Below are 17,660 nucleotides of genomic sequence, written 5' to 3' on the forward strand. Positions count from 1 at the left end.
TGAATTAGAGAACGTGAGATTTTTGATGAAATTGTGACCCCGGGGCTTAGGGATTTTTTCAAAAAAATCTTTTTCTGCCGGGTAAGTTGTCAAGGGCTGATTTCTTTTCCTGTGATAAAAAGACTTCTGTTTCGACCGCCAAACCTCTCAGGGGAGCATTTGCAACCGTTTGGCACCATTTTTGAGTGAATTAGAGAACGTGAGATTTTTGATGAAATTGTGACCCCCGGGGCTTAAGGATTTTTTCAAAAAAATCTTTTTCTGCCGGTTAAGGTGTCGAGGGCTGATTTCTTTTCCTGTGATAAAAAGCCTTCGGTTTCGACCGCCAAACCTCTCAGGGGAGCATTTGCAACCGTTTGGCACCATTTCTGAGTCAATTGCCGAAAGTCAGATTTTTGATGAAATTGTGACCCCGGGGCTTAGGGATTTTTTCAAAAACATCTTTTTCTGCCGGTTAAGGTGTCGAGGGCTGATTTCTTTTCCTGTGATAAATAGCCTTCTGTTTCGACCGCCAAACCTCTCAGGGGAGCATTTGCAACCGTTTGGCACCATTTCTGAGTGAATTGCCGAAAGTCAGATTTTTGATGAAATTGTGACCCCGGGGCTTAGGGATTTCTTCAAAAAAATCTTTTACTGCCGGTTAAGGTGTCGAGGGCTGATTTCTTGTCCTGTGATAAAAAGCCTTCTGTTTCGACCGCCAAACCTCTCAGGGGAGCATTTGCAACCGTTTGGCACCATTTCTGAGTGAATTGCCGAAAGTCAAATTTTTGATGAAATTGTGACCCCGGGGCTTAGGGATTTTTTCAAAAAAATGTTTTTCTGCCGGTTAAGTTGTCGAGGGCTGATTTCTTGTCCTGTGATAAAAAGCCTTATCTTTCGACCGCCAAACCTCTCAGGGGAGCATTTGCAACCGTTTGGCACCATTTCTGAGTGAATTGCCGAAAGTCAGATTTTTGATGAAATTGTGACCCCGGGGCTTAGGGATTTTTTCAAAAAAATCTTTTTCTGCCGGGTAAGTTGTCGAGGGCTGATTTCTCGTCCTGTGATAAAAAGCCTTCTGTTTCGACCGCCAAACCTCTCAGGGGAGCATTTGCAACCGTTTGGCACCATTTCTGAGTGAATTATAGAACGTGAGATTTTTGATGAAATTGTGACCCCGGGGCTTAGGGATTTTTTCAAAAAAATCTTTTTCTGCCGGGTAAGTTGTCGAGGGCTGATTTCTTTTCCTGTGATAAAAAGACTTCTGTTTCGACCGCCATACCTCTCAGGGGAGCATTTGCAACCGTTTGGCACCATTTCTGAGTGAATTGCCGAAAGTCAGATTTTTGATGAAATTGTGACCCCGGGGCTTAGGTATTTTTTCAAAAAAATCGTTTTCTGCCGGTTAAGGTGTCGAGGGCTGATTTCTTTTCCTGTGATAAATAGCCTTCTGTTTCGACCGCCAAACCTCTCAGGGGAGCATTTGCAACCGTTTGGCACCATTTCTGAGTGAATTGCCGAAAGTCAGATTTTTTGATGAAATTGTGACCCCGGGGCTTAGGGATTTTTTCAAAAAAATCTTTTTCTGCCGGTTAAGTTGTCGAGGGCTGATTTCTTGTCCTGTGATAAATAGCCTTCTGTTTCGACCGCCAAACCTCTCAGGGGAGCATTTGCAACCGTTTGGCACCATTTCTGAGTGAATTGCCGAAAGTCAGATTTTTGATGAAATTGTGACCCCGGGTCCGGCTTAGGGATTTTTTCGAAAAAATCTTTTTCTGCCGGGTAAGTTGTCGAGGGCTGATTTCTCGTCCTGTGATAAAAAGCCTTCTGTTTCGACCGCCAAAGCTCTCAGGGGAGCATTTGCAACCGTTTGGCACCATTTTTGAGTGAATTGCCGAAAGTCAGATTTTTGATGAAATTGTGACCCCGGGGCTTCGGGATTTTTTCAAAAAAATCTTTTTCTGCCGGTTAAATTGTCGTGGGCTGATTTCTTTTCCTGTGATAAAAAGCCTTCTGTTTCCACCGCCAAACCTCTCAGGGGAGCATTTGCAACCGTTTGGCACCATTTCTGAGTGAATTGCCGAAAGTCAGATTTTTGATGAAATTGTGACCCCGGGGCCTAGGGATTTCTTCAAAAAAATCTTTTTCTGCCGGTTAAGTTGTCGAGGGCTGATTTCTTGTCCTGTGATAAAAAGCCTTCTGTTTCGACCGCCAAACCTCTCAGGGGAGCATTTGCAACCGTTTGGCACCATTTCTGAGTGAATTAGAGAACGTGAGATTTTTGATGAAATTGTGACCCCGGGGCTTAGGGATTTTTTCAAAAAAATCTTTTTCTGCCGAGTAAGTTGTCAAGATCTGATTTCTTTTCCTGTGATAAAAAGACTTCTGTTTCGACCGCCAAACCTCTCAGGGGAGCATTTGCAACCGTTTGGCACCATTTTTGAGTGAATTAGAGAACGTGAGATTTTTGATGAAATTGTGACCCCCGGGGCTTAAGGATTTTTTCAAAAAAATCTTTTTCTGCCGGTTAAGGTGTCGAGGGCTGATTTCTTTTCCTGTGATAAAAAGCCTTCGGTTTCGACCGCCAAACCTCTCAGGGGAGCATTTGCAACCGTTTGGCACCATTTCTGAGTCAATTGCCGAAAGTCAGATTTTTGATGAAATTGTGACCCCGGGGCTTAGGGATTTTTTCAAAAAAATCGTTTTCTGCCGGTTAAGGTGTCGAGGGCTGATTTCTTTTCCTGTGATAAATAGCCTTCTGTTTCGACCGCCAAACCTCTCAGGGGAGCATTTGCAACCGTTTGGCACCATTTCTGAGTGAATTGCCGAAAGTCAGATTTTTGATGAAATTGTGACCCCGGGGCTTAGGGATTTTTTCAAAAAAATCTTTTTCTGCCGGTTAAGTTGTCGAGGGCTGATTTCTTGTCCTGTGATAAATAGCCTTCTGTTTCGACCGCCAAACCTCTCAGGGGAGCATTTGCAACCGTTTGGCACCATTTCTGAGTGAATTGCCGAAAGTCAGATTTTTGATGAAATTGTGACCCCGGGTCCGGCTTAGGGATTTTTTCGAAAAAATCTTTTTCTGCCGGGTAAGTTGTCGAGGGCTGATTTCTCGTCCTGTGATAAAAAGCCTTCTGTTTCGACCGCCAAAGCTCTCAGGGGAGCATTTGCAACCGTTTGGCACCATTTTTGAGTGAATTGCCGAAAGTCAGATTTTTGATGAAATTGTGACCCCGGGGCTTCGGGATTTTTTCAAAAAAATCTTTTTCTGCCGGTTAAATTGTCGTGGGCTGATTTCTTTTCCTGTGATAAAAAGCCTTCTGTTTCCACCGCCAAACCTCTCAGGGGAGCATTTGCAACCGTTTGGCACCATTTCTGAGTGAATTGCCGAAAGTCAGATTTTTGATGAAATTGTGACCCCGGGGCTTAGGGATTTCTTCAAAAAAATCTTTTTCTGCCGGTTAAGTTGTCGAGGGCTGATTTCTTGTCCTGTGATAAAAAGCCTTCTGTTTCGACCGCCAAACCTCTCAGGGGAGCATTTGCAACCGTTTGGCACCATTTCTGAGTGAATTAGAGAACGTGAGATTTTTGATGAAATTGTGACCCCGGGGCTTAGGGATTTTTTCAAAAAAATCTTTTTCTGCCGAGTAAGTTGTCAAGATCTGATTTCTTTTCCTGTGATAAAAAGACTTCTGTTTCGACCGCCAAACCTCTCAGGGGAGCATTTGCAACCGTTTGGCACCATTTTTGAGTGAATTAGAGAACGTGAGATTTTTGATGAAATTGTGACCCCCGGGGCTTAAGGATTTTTTCAAAAAAATCTTTTTCTGCCGGTTAAGGTGTCGAGGGCTGATTTCTTTTCCTGTGATAAAAAGCCTTCGGTTTCGACCGCCAAACCTCTCAGGGGAGCATTTGCAACCGTTTGGCACCATTTCTGAGTCAATTGCCGAAAGTCAGATTTTTGATGAAATTGTGACCCCGGGGCTTAGGGATTTTTTCAAAAACATCTTTTTCTGCCGGTTAAGGTGTCGAGGGCTGATTTCTTTTCCTGTGATAAATAGCCTTCTGTTTCGACCGCCAAACCTCTCAGGGGAGCATTTGCAACCGTTTGGCACCATTTCTGAGTGAATTGCCGAAAGTCAGATTTTTGATGAAATTGTGACCCCGGGGCTTAGGGATTTCTTCAAAAAAATCTTTTACTGCCGGTTAAGGTGTCGAGGGCTGATTTCTTGTCCTGTGATAAAAAGCCTTCTGTTTCGACCGCCAAACCTCTCAGGGGAGCATTTGCAACCGTTTGGCACCATTTCTGAGTGAATTGCCGAAAGTCAAATTTTTGATGAAATTGTGACCCCGGGGCTTAGGGATTTTTTCAAAAAAATGTTTTTCTGCCGGTTAAGTTGTCGAGGGCTGATTTCTTGTCCTGTGATAAAAAGCCTTATCTTTCGACCGCCAAACCTCTCAGGGGAGCATTTGCAACCGTTTGGCACCATTTCTGAGTGAATTGCCGAAAGTCAGATTTTTGATGAAATTGTGACCCCGGGGCTTAGGGATTTTTTCAAAAAAATCTTTTTCTGCCGGGTAAGTTGTCGAGGGCTGATTTCTCGTCCTGTGATAAAAAGCCTTCTGTTTCGACCGCCAAACCTCTCAGGGGAGCATTTGCAACCGTTTGGCACCATTTCTGAGTGAATTATAGAACGTGAGATTTTTGATGAAATTGTGACCCCGGGGCTTAGGGATTTTTTCAAAAAAATCTTTTTCTGCCGGGTAAGTTGTCGAGGGCTGATTTCTTTTCCTGTGATAAAAAGACTTCTGTTTCGACCGCCATACCTCTCAGGGGAGCATTTGCAACCGTTTGGCACCATTTCTGAGTGAATTGCCGAAAGTCAGATTTTTGATGAAATTGTGACCCCGGGGCTTAGGTATTTTTTCAAAAAAATCGTTTTCTGCCGGTTAAGGTGTCGAGGGCTGATTTCTTTTCCTGTGATAAATAGCCTTCTGTTTCGACCGCCAAACCTCTCAGGGGAGCATTTGCAACCGTTTGGCACCATTTCTGAGTGAATTGCCGAAAGTCAGATTTTTGATGAAATTGTGACCCCGGGGCTTAGGGATTTTTTCAAAAAAATCTTTTTCTGCCGGTTAAGTTGTCGAGGGCTGATTTCTTGTCCTGTGATAAATAGCCTTCTGTTTCGACCGCCAAACCTCTCAGGGGAGCATTTGCAACCGTTTGGCACCATTTCTGAGTGAATTGCCGAAAGTCAGATTTTTGATGAAATTGTGACCCCGGGTCCGGCTTAGGGATTTTTTCGAAAAAATCTTTTTCTGCCGGGTAAGTTGTCGAGGGCTGATTTCTCGTCCTGTGATAAAAAGCCTTCTGTTTCGACCGCCAAAGCTCTCAGGGGAGCATTTGCAACCGTTTGGCACCATTTTTGAGTGAATTGCCGAAAGTCAGATTTTTGATGAAATTGTGACCCCGGGGCTTCGGGATTTTTTCAAAAAAATCTTTTTCTCCCGGTTAAATTGTCGTGGGCTGATTTCTTTTCCTGTGATAAAAAGCCTTCTGTTTCCACCGCCAAACCTCTCAGGGGAGCATTTGCAACCGTTTGGCACCATTTCTGAGTGAATTGCCGAAAGTCAGATTTTTGATGAAATTGTGACCCCGGGGCTTAGGGATTTCTTCAAAAAAATCTTTTTCTGCCGGTTAAGTTGTCGAGGGCTGATTTCTTGTCCTGTGATAAAAAGCCTTCTGTTTCGACCGCCAAACCTCTCAGGGGAGCATTTGCAACCGTTTGGCACCATTTCTGAGTGAATTAGAGAACGTGAGATTTTTGATGAAATTGTGACCCCGGGGCTTAGGGATTTTTTCAAAAAAATCTTTTTCTGCCGAGTAAGTTGTCAAGATCTGATTTCTTTTCCTGTGATAAAAAGACTTCTGTTTCGACCGCCAAACCTCTCAGGGGAGCATTTGCAACCGTTTGGCACCATTTTTGAGTGAATTAGAGAACGTGAGATTTTTGATGAAATTGTGACCCCCGGGGCTTAAGGATTTTTTCAAAAAAATCTTTTTCTGCCGGTTAAGGTGTCGAGGGCTGATTTCTTTTCCTGTGATAAAAAGCCTTCGGTTTCGACCGCCAAACCTCTCAGGGGAGCATTTGCAACCGTTTGGCACCATTTCTGAGTCAATTGCCGAAAGTCAGATTTTTGATGAAATTGTGACCCCGGGGCTTAGGGATTTTTTCAAAAACATCTTTTTCTGCCGGTTAAGGTGTCGAGGGCTGATTTCTTTTCCTGTGATAAATAGCCTTCTGTTTCGACCGCCAAACCTCTCAGGGGAGCATTTGCAACCGTTTGGCACCATTTCTGAGTGAATTGCCGAAAGTCAGATTTTTGATGAAATTGTGACCCCGGGGCTTAGGGATTTCTTCAAAAAAATCTTTTACTGCCGGTTAAGGTGTCGAGGGCTGATTTCTTGTCCTGTGATAAAAAGCCTTCTGTTTCGACCGCCAAACCTCTCAGGGGAGCATTTGCAACCGTTTGGCACCATTTCTGAGTGAATTGCCGAAAGTCAAATTTTTGATGAAATTGTGACCCCGGGGCTTAGGGATTTTTTCAAAAAAATGTTTTTCTGCCGGTTAAGTTGTCGAGGGCTGATTTCTTGTCCTGTGATAAAAAGCCTTATCTTTCGACCGCCAAACCTCTCAGGGGAGCATTTGCAACCGTTTGGCACCATTTCTGAGTGAATTGCCGAAAGTCAGATTTTTGATGAAATTGTGACCCCGGGGCTTAGGGATTTTTTCAAAAAAATCTTTTTCTGCCGGGTAAGTTGTCGAGGGCTGATTTCTCGTCCTGTGATAAAAAGCCTTCTGTTTCGACCGCCAAACCTCTCAGGGGAGCATTTGCAACCGTTTGGCACCATTTCTGAGTGAATTATAGAACGTGAGATTTTTGATGAAATTGTGACCCCGGGGCTTAGGGATTTTTTCAAAAAAATCTTTTTCTGCCGGGTAAGTTGTCGAGGGCTGATTTCTTTTCCTGTGATAAAAAGACTTCTGTTTCGACCGCCATACCTCTCAGGGGAGCATTTGCAACCGTTTGGCACCATTTCTGAGTGAATTGCCGAAAGTCAGATTTTTGATGAAATTGTGACCCCGGGGCTTAGGTATTTTTTCAAAAAAATCGTTTTCTGCCGGTTAAGGTGTCGAGGGCTGATTTCTTTTCCTGTGATAAATAGCCTTCTGTTTCGACCGCCAAACCTCTCAGGGGAGCATTTGCAACCGTTTGGCACCATTTCTGAGTGAATTGCCGAAAGTCAGATTTTTGATGAAATTGTGACCCCGGGGCTTAGGGATTTCTTCAAAAAAATCTTTTTCTGCCGGTTAAGTTGTCGAGGGCTGATTTCTTGTCCTGTGATAAAAAGCCTTCTGTTTCGACCGCCAAACCTCTCAGGGGAGCATTTGCAACCGTTTGGCACCATTTCTGAGTGAATTAGAGAACGTGAGATTTTTGATGAAATTGTGACCCCGGGGCTTAGGGATTTTTTCAAAAAAATCTTTTTCTGCCGGGTAAGTTGTCAAGGGCTGATTTCTTTTCCTGTGATAAAAAGACTTCTGTTTCGACCGCCAAACCTCTCAGGGGAGCATTTGCAACCGTTTGGCACTATTTTTGAGTGAATTAGAGAACGTGAGATTTTTGATGAAATTGTGACCCCCGGGGCTTAAGGATTTTTTCAAAAAAATCTTTTTCTGCCGGTTAAGGTGTCGAGGGCTGATTTCTTTTCCTGTGATAAAAAGCCTTCTGTTTCGACGGCCACACCTCTCAGGGGAGCATTTGCAACCGTTTGGCACCATTTCTGAGTGAATTGCCGAAAGTCAGATTTTTGATGAAATTGTGACCCCGGGGCTTAGGGATTTTTTCAAAAACATCTTTTTCTGCCGGTTAAGGTGTCGAGGGCTGATTTCTTTTCCTGTGATAAATAGCCTTCTGTTTCGACCGCCAAACCTCTCAGGGGAGCATTTGCAACCGTTTGGCACCATTTCTGAGTGAATTGCCGAAAGTCAGATTTTTGATGAAATTGTGACCCCGGGGCTTAGGGATTTTTTCAAAAAAATCTTTTTCTGCCGGTTAAGGTGTCGAGGGCTGATTTCTTTTCCTGTGATAAAAAGCCTTCTGTTTCGACCGCCAAACCTCTCAGGGGAGCATTTGCAACCGTTTGGCACCATTTCTGAGTGAATTGCCGAAAGTCAAATTTTTGATGAAATTGTGACCCCGGGGCTTAGGGATTTTTTCAAAAAAATGTTTTTCTGCCGGTTAAGTTGTCGAGGGCTGATTTCTTGTCCTGTGATAAAAAGCCTTATCTTTCGACCGCCAAACCTCTCAGGGGAGCATTTGCAACCGTTTGGCACCATTTCTGAGTGAATTGCCGAAAGTCAGATTTTTGATGAAATTGTGACCCCGGGGCTTAGGGATTTTTTCAAAAAAATCTTTTTCTGCCGGGTAAGTTGTCGAGGGCTGATTTCTCGTCCTGTGATAAAAAGCCTTCTGTTTCGACCGCCAAACCTCTCAGTGGAGCATTTGCAACCGTTTGGTACCATTTCTGAGTGAATTATAGAACGTGAGATTTTTGATGAAATTGTGACCCCGGGGCTTAGGGATTTTTTCAAAAAAACCTTTTTCTGCCGGGTAAGTTGTCGAGGGCTGATTTCTTTTCCTGTGATAAAAAGACTTCTGTTTCGACCGCCATACCTCTCAGGGGAGCATTTGCAACCGTTTGGCACCATTTCTGAGTGAATTGCCGAAAGTCAGATTTTTGATGAAATTGTGACCCCGGGGCTTAGGGATTTCTTCAAAAAAATCTTTTTCTGCCGGTTAAGTTGTCGAGGGCTGATTTCTTGTCCTGTGATAAAAAGCCTTCTGTTTCGACCGCCAAACCTCTCAGGGGAGCATTTGCAACCGTTTGGCACCATTTCTGAGTGAATTAGAGAACGTGAGATTTTTGATGAAATTGTGACCCCGGGGCTTAGGGATTTTTTCAAAAAAATCTTTTTCTGCCGGGTAAGTTGTCAAGGGCTGATTTCTTTTCCTGTGATAAAAAGACTTCTGTTTCGACCGCCAAACCTCTCAGGGGAGCATTTGCAACCGTTTGGCACTATTTTTGAGTGAATTAGAGAACGTGAGATTTTTGATGAAATTGTGACCCCCGGGGCTTAAGGATTTTTTCAAAAAAATCTTTTTCTGCCGGTTAAGGTGTCGAGGGCTGATTTCTTTTCCTGTGATAAAAAGCCTTCTGTTTCGACGGCCACACCTCTCAGGGGAGCATTTGCAACCGTTTGGCACCATTTCTGAGTGAATTGCCGAAAGTCAGATTTTTGATGAAATTGTGACCCCGGGGCTTAGGGATTTTTTCAAAAACATCTTTTTCTGCCGGTTAAGGTGTCGAGGGCTGATTTCTTTTCCTGTGATAAATAGCCTTCTGTTTCGACCGCCAAACCTCTCAGGGGAGCATTTGCAACCGTTTGGCACCATTTCTGAGTGAATTGCCGAAAGTCAGATTTTTGATGAAATTGTGACCCCGGGGCTTAGGGATTTTTTCAAAAAAATCTTTTTCTGCCGGTTAAGGTGTCGAGGGCTGATTTCTTTTCCTGTGATAAAAAGCCTTCTGTTTCGACCGCCAAACCTCTCAGGGGAGCATTTGCAACCGTTTGGCACCATTTCTGAGTGAATTGCCGAAAGTCAAATTTTTGATGAAATTGTGACCCCGGGGCTTAGGGATTTTTTCAAAAAAATGTTTTTCTGCCGGTTAAGTTGTCGAGGGCTGATTTCTTGTCCTGTGATAAAAAGCCTTATCTTTCGACCGCCAAACCTCTCAGGGGAGCATTTGCAACCGTTTGGCACCATTTCTGAGTGAATTGCCGAAAGTCAGATTTTTGATGAAATTGTGACCCCGGGGCTTAGGGATTTTTTCAAAAAAATCTTTTTCTGCCGGGTAAGTTGTCGAGGGCTGATTTCTCGTCCTGTGATAAAAAGCCTTCTGTTTCGACCGCCAAACCTCTCAGTGGAGCATTTGCAACCGTTTGGTACCATTTCTGAGTGAATTATAGAACGTGAGATTTTTGATGAAATTGTGACCCCGGGGCTTAGGGATTTTTTCAAAAAAACCTTTTTCTGCCGGGTAAGTTGTCGAGGGCTGATTTCTTTTCCTGTGATAAAAAGACTTCTGTTTCGACCGCCATACCTCTCAGGGGAGCATTTGCAACCGTTTGGCACCATTTCTGAGTGAATTGCCGAAAGTCAGATTTTTGATGAAATTGTGACCCCGGGGCTTAGGTATTTTTTCAAAAAAATCGTTTTCTGCCGGTTAAGGTGTCGAGGGCTGATTTCTTTTCATGTGATAAATAGCCTTCTGTTTCGACCGCCAAACCTCTCAGGGGAGCATTTGCAACCGTTTGGCACCATTTCTGAGTGAATTGCCGAAAGTCAGATTTTTGATAAAATTGTGACCCCGGGGCTTAGGGATTTTTTCAAAAACATCTTTTTCTGCCGGTTAAGGTGTCGAGGGCTGATTTCTTTTCCTGTGATAAATAGCCTTCTGTTTCGACCGCCAAACCTCTCAGGGGAGCATTTGCAACCGTTTGGCACCATTTCTGAGTGAATTGCCGAAAGTCAGATTCTTGATGAAATTGTGACCCCGGGGCTTAGGGATTTTTTCAAAAAAATCTTTTTCTGCCGGGTAAGTTGTCGAGGGCTGATTTCTCGTCCTGTGATAAAAAGCCTTCTGTTTCGACCGCCAAACCTCTCAGGGGAGCATTTGCAACCGTTTGGCACCATTTCTGAGTGAATTATAGAACGTGAGATTTTTGATGAAATTGTGACCCCGGGGCTTAGGGATTTTTTCAAAAAAATCTTTTTCTGCCGGGTAAGTTGTCGAGGGCTGATTTCTTTTCCTGTGATAAAAAGACTTCTGTTTCGACCGCCATACCTCTCAGGGGAGCATTTGCAACCGTTTGGCACCATTTCTGAGTGAATTGCCGAAAGTCAGATTTTTGATGAAATTGTGACCCCGGGGCTTAGGTATTTTTTCAAAAAAATCGTTTTCTGCCGGTTAAGGTGTCGAGGGCTGATTTCTTTTCCTGTGATAAATAGCCTTCTGTTTCGACCGCCAAACCTCTCAGGGGAGCATTTGCAACCGTTTGGCACCATTTCTGAGTGAATTGCCGAAAGTCAGATTTTTGATAAAATTGTGACCCCGGGGCTTAGGGATTTTTTCAAAAACATCTTTTTCTGCCGGTTAAGGTGTCGAGGGCTGATTTCTTTTCCTGTGATAAATAGCCTTCTGTTTCGACCGCCAAACCTCTCAGGGGAGCATTTGCAACCGTTTGGCACCATTTCTGAGTGAATTGCCGAAAGTCAGATTCTTGATGAAATTGTGACCCCGGGGCTTAGGGATTTTTTCAAAAAAATCTTTTTCTGCCGGGTAAGTTGTCGAGGGCTGATTTCTCGTCCTGTGATAAAAAGCCTTCTGTTTCGACCGCCAAACCTCTCAGGGGAGCATTTGCAACCGTTTGGCACCATTTCTGAGTGAATTATAGAACGTGAGATTTTTGATGAAATTGTGACCCCGGGGCTTAGGGATTTTTTCAAAAAAATCTTTTTCTGCCGGGTAAGTTGTCGAGGGCTGATTTCTTTTCCTGTGATAAAAAGACTTCTGTTTCGACCGCCATACCTCTCAGGGGAGCATTTGCAACCGTTTGGCACCATTTCTGAGTGAATTGCCGAAAGTCAGATTTTTGATGAAATTGTGACCCCGGGGCTTAGGTATTTTTTCAAAAAAATCGTTTTCTGCCGGTTAAGGTGTCGAGGGCTGATTTCTTTTCCTGTGATAAATAGCCTTCTGTTTCGACCGCCAAACCTCTCAGGGGAGCATTTGCAACCGTTTGGCACCATTTCTGAGTGAATTGCCTAAAGTCAGATTTTTGATAAAATTGTGACCCCGGGGCTTAGGGATTTTTTTGAAAAAATCTTTTTCTGCCGGGTAAGTTGTCGAGGGCTGATTTCTCGTCCTGTGATAAAAAGCCTTCTGTTTCGACCGCCAAACCTCTCAGGGGAGCATTTGCAACCGTTTGGCACCATTTCTGAGTGAATTGCCGAAAGTCAGATTTTTGATGAAATTGTGACCCCGGGGCTTAGGGATTTTTTCAAAAAAATCTTTTTCTGCCGGTTAAGTTGTCGAGGGCTGATTTCTTGTCCTGTGATAAATAGCCTTCTGTTTCGACCGCCAAACCTCTCAGGGGAGCATTTGCAACCGTTTGGCACCATTTCTGAGTGAATTGCCGAAAGTCAGATTTTTGATAAAATTGTGACCCCGGGGCTTAGGTATTTTTTCAAAAAAATCGTTTTCTGCCGGTTAAGGTGTCGAGGGCTGATTTCTTTTCATGTGATAAATAGCCTTCTGTTTCGACCGCCAAACCTCTCAGGGGAGCATTTGCAACCGTTTGGCACCATTTCTGAGTGAATTGCCGAAAGTCAGATTTTTGATAAAATTGTGACCCCGGGGCTTAGGGATTTTTTCAAAAACATCTTTTTCTGCCGGTTAAGGTGTCGAGGGCTGATTTCTTTTCCTGTGATAAATAGCCTTCTGTTTCGACCGCCAAACCTCTCAGGGGAGCATTTGCAACCGTTTGGCACCATTTCTGAGTGAATTGCCGAAAGTCAGATTCTTGATGAAATTGTGACCCCGGGGCTTAGGGATTTTTTCAAAAAAATCTTTTTCTGCCGGGTAAGTTGTCGAGGGCTGATTTCTCGTCCTGTGATAAAAAGCCTTCTGTTTCGACCGCCAAACCTCTCAGGGGAGCATTTGCAACCGTTTGGCACCATTTCTGAGTGAATTATAGAACGTGAGATTTTTGATGAAATTGTGACCCCGGGGCTTAGGGATTTTTTCAAAAAAATCTTTTTCTGCCGGGTAAGTTGTCGAGGGCTGATTTCTTTTCCTGTGATAAAAAGACCTCTGTTTCGACCGCCATACCTCTCAGGGGAGCATTTGCAACCGTTTGGCACCATTTCTGAGTGAATTGCCGAAAGTCAGATTTTTGATGAAATTGTGACCCCGGGGCTTAGGTATTTTTTCAAAAAAATCGTTTTCTGCCGGTTAAGGTGTCGAGGGCTGATTTCTTTTCCTGTGATAAATAGCCTTCTGTTTCGACCGCCAAACCTCTCAGGGGAGCATTTGCAACCGTTTGGCACCATTTCTGAGTGAATTGCCTAAAGTCAGATTTTTGATAAAATTGTGACCCCGGGGCTTAGGGATTTTTTTGAAAAAATCTTTTTCTGCCGGGTAAGTTGTCGAGGGCTGATTTCTCGTCCTGTGATAAAAAGCCTTCTGTTTCGACCGCCAAACCTCTCAGGGGAGCATTTGCAACCGTTTGGCACCATTTCTGAGTGAATTGCCGAAAGTCAGATTTTTGATGAAATTGTGACCCCGGGGCTTAGGGATTTTTTCAAAAAAATCTTTTTCTGCCGGTTAAGTTGTCGAGGGCTGATTTCTTGTCCTGTGATAAATAGCCTTCTGTTTCGACCGCCAAACCTCTCAGGGGAGCATTTGCAACCGTTTGGCACCATTTCTGAGTGAATTGCCGAAAGTCAGATTTTTGATAAAATTGTGACCCCGGGGCTTAGGGATTTTTTCAAAAACATCTTTTTCTGCCGGTTAAGGTGTCGAGGGCTGATTTCTTTTCCTGTGATAAATAGCCTTCTGTTTCGACCGCCAAACCTCTCAGGGGAGCATTTGCAACCGTTTGGCACCATTTCTGAGTGAATTGCCGAAAGTCAGATTCTTGATGAAATTGTGACCCCGGGGCTTAGGGATTTTTTCAAAAAAATCTTTTTCTGCCGGGTAAGTTGTCGAGGGCTGATTTCTCGTCCTGTGATTAAAAGCCTTCTGTTTCGACCGCCAAACCTCTCAGGGGAGCATTTGCAACCGTTTGGCACCATTTCTGAGTGAATTATAGAACGTGAGATTTTTGATGAAATTGTGACCCCGGGGCTTAGGGATTTTTTCAAAAAAATCTTTTTCTGCCGGGTAAGTTGTCGAGGGCTGATTTCTTTTCCTGTGATAAAAAGACTTCTGTTTCGACCGCCATACCTCTCAGGGGAGCATTTGCAACCGTTTGGCACCATTTCTGAGTGAATTGCCGAAAGTCAGATTTTTGATGAAATTGTGACCCCGGGGCTTAGGTATTTTTTCAAAAAAATCGTTTTCTGCCGGTTAAGGTGTCGAGGGCTGATTTCTTTTCCTGTGATAAATAGCCTTCTGTTTCGACCGCCAAACCTCTCAGGGGAGCATTTGCAACCGTTTGGCACCATTTCTGAGTGAATTGCCTAAAGTCAGATTTTTGATGAAATTGTGACCCCGGGGCTTAGGGATTTTTTTGAAAAAATCTTTTTCTGCCGGGTAAGTTGTCGAGAGCTGATTTCTCGTCCTGTGATAAAAAGCCTTCTGTTTCGACCGCCAAACCTCTCAGGGGAGCATTTGCAACCGTTTGGCACCATTTCTGAGTGAATTGCCGAAAGTCAGATTTTTGATGAAATTGTGACCCCGGGGCTTAGGGATTTTTTCAAAAAAATCTTTTTCTGCCGGTTAGGGTGTCCAGGGCTGATTTCTTTTCCTGTGATAAATAGCCTTCTGTTTCGACCGCCAAACCTCTCAGGGGAGCATTTGCAACCGTTTGGCACCATTTCTGAGTCAATTGCCGAAAGTCAGATTTTTGATGAAATTGTGACCCCGGGGCTTAGGGATTTTTTCAAAAAAATCTTTTTCTGCCGGTCAAGGTGTCGAGGGCTGTTTTCTTTTCCTGTGATAAATAGCCTTCTGTTTCGACCGCCAAACCTCTCAGGGGAGCATTTGCAACCATTTGGCACCATTTCTGAGTGAATTGCCGAAAGTCAGATTTTTGATGAAATTGTGACCCCGGGGCTTAGGGATTTTTTCAAAAAAATCTTTTTCTGCCGGTTAAGTTGTCGAGGGCTGATTTCTTGTCCTGTGATAAAAAGCCTTCTGTTTCGACCACCATACCTCACAGGGGAGCATTTGCAAGCGTTTGACACCATTTCTGAGTGAATTGCCGAAAGTCAGATTTTTGATGAAATTGTGACCCCGGGGCTTAGGGATTTTTTCAAAAAAATCTTTTTCTGCCGGTTAAGTTGTCGAGGGCTGATTTCTTGTCCTGTGATAAAAAGCCTTCTGTTTCGACCGCCAAACCTCTCAGGGGAGCATTTGCAACCGTTTGGCACCATTTCTGAGTCAATTGCCGAAAGTCAGATTTTTGATGAAATTGTGACCCTGGGGCTTAGGAATTTTTTCAAAAAAATCTTTTTCCGCCGGGTAAGTTGTCGAGGGCTGTTTTCTTTTCCTGTGATAAATAGCCTTCTGTTTCGACCGCCAAACCTCTCAGGGGAGCATTTGCAACCGTTTGGCACCATTTCTGAGTGAATTGCCGAAAGTCAGATTTTTGATGAAATTGTGACCCCGGGGCTTAGGGATTTTTTCAAAAAAATCTTTTTCTGCCGGTTAAGTTGTCGAGGGCTGATTTCTTGTCCTGTGATAAAAAGCCTTCTGTTTCGACCACCATACCTCACAGGGGAGCATTTGCAAGCGTTTGACACCATTTCTGAGTGAATTGCCGAAAGTCAGATTTTTGATGAAATTGTGACCCCGGGGCTTAGGGATTTTTTCAAAAAAATCTTTTTCTGCCGGTTAAGTTGTCGAGGGCTGATTTCTTGTCCTGTGATAAAAAGCCTTCTGTTTCGACCGCCAAACCTCTCAGGGGAGCATTTGCAACCGTTTGGCACCATTTCTGATTGAATTGCCGAAAGTCAGATTTTTGATGAAATTGTGACCCCGGGTCCGGCTTAGGGATTTTTTCGAAAAAATCTTTTTCTGCCGGGTAAGTTGTCGAGGGCTGATTTCTCGTCCTGTGATAAAAAGCCTTCTGTTTCCACCGCCAAACCACTCAGGGGAGCATTTGCAACCGTTTGGCACCATTTTTGAGTGAATTACAGAACGTGAGATTTTTGATGAAATTGTGACCCCCGGGGCTTAGGGATTTTTTCAAAAAAATCTTTCTCTGCCGGTTAAGATGTCGAGGGCTGATTTCTTTTCCTGTGATAAATAGCCTTCTGTTTCGACCGCCAAAGCTCTCAGGGGAGCATTTGCAACCGTTTGGCACCATGTTTGAGTGAATTGCCGAAAGTTAGATTTTTGATAAAATTGTGACCCCGGGGCTTAGGGATTTTTTCAAAAAAATCTTTTTCTGCCGGTTAAGTTGTCGAGGGCAGATTTCTTGTCCTGTGATAAAAAAGCCTTCTGTTTCGACCGCCAAACCTCTCAGGGGAGCATTTGCAACTGTTTGGCACCATTTCTGAGTGAATTGCCGAAAGTCAGATTTTGATGAAATTGTGACCCCGGGGATTAGGGATTTTTTCAAAAAAATCTTTTTCTGCCGGTTAAGTTGTCGAGGGCTGATTTCTTGTCCTGTGATAAAAAGCCTTCTGTTTCGACCGCCAAACCTCTCAGGGGAGCATTTGCAACCGTTTGGCACCATTTTTGAGTGAAGTACAGAACGTGAAATTTTTTATGAAATTGTGACCCCGGGGCTTAGGGATTTTTTCAAAAAAATCTTTTTCTCCCGGGTAAGGTGTCGAGGGCTGATTTCTTTTCCTGTGATAAAAAGCCTTCTGTTTCGACCGCCAAACCTCTCAGGGGAGCATTTGCAACCGTTTGGCACCATTTCTGAGTCAATTGCCGAAAGTCAGATTTTTGATGAAATTGTGACCCTGGGGCTTAGGAATTTTTTCAAAAAAATCTTTTTCCGCCGGGTAAGTTGTCGAGGGCTGATTTCTAGTCCTGTGATAAAAAGCCTTCTGTTTTGACCGCCAAACCTCTCAGGGGAGCATTTGCAACCGTTTGGCACCATTTCTGAGTGAATTGCCGAAAGTCAGATTTTTGATGAAATTGTGACCCCGGGGCTTAGGGATTTTTTCAAAAAAATCTTTTTCTACCGGATAAGGTTTCGAGGGCTGATTTCTTGTCCTGTGATAAAAAGCCTTCTGTTTCGACCGCCAAACCTCTCAGGGGAGCATTTGCAACCGTTTGGCACCATTTCTGAGTGAATTGCCGAAAGTCAGATTTTTGATGAAATTGTGACCCCGGGGCTTAGGGATTTTTTCAAAAAAATCTTTTTCTGCCGGTTAAGTTGTCGAGGGCTGATTTCTTGTCCTTTGATAAAAAGCCTTCAGTTTCGACCGCCAAACCTCTCAGGGGAGCATTTAAAACCGTTTGGCACCATTTCTGAGTGAATTGCCGAAAGTCAGATTTTTGATGAAATTGTGACCCCGGGGCTTAGGGATTTTTTCAAAAAAATCTTTTTCTGCCGGTTAAGTTGTCGAGGGCTGATTTCTTGTCCTGTGATAAATAGCCTTCTGTTTCGACCGCCAAACCTCTCAGGGGAGCATTTGCAACCGTTTGGCACCATTTCTGAGTGAATTGCCGAAAGTCAGATTTTTGATGAAATTGTGACCCCGGGTCCGGCTTAGGGATTTTTTCGAAAAAATCTTTTTCTGCCGGGTAAGTTGTCGAGGGCTGATTTCTTGTCCTGTGATAAAAAGCCTTCTGTTTCGACCGCCAAACCTCT

This window comes from Podarcis pityusensis, assembly GCF_964106645.2.
Source record: "Podarcis pityusensis genome assembly, chromosome: 5".
NCBI classification, from domain to species: domain Eukaryota; kingdom Metazoa; phylum Chordata; class Lepidosauria; order Squamata; family Lacertidae; genus Podarcis; species Podarcis pityusensis.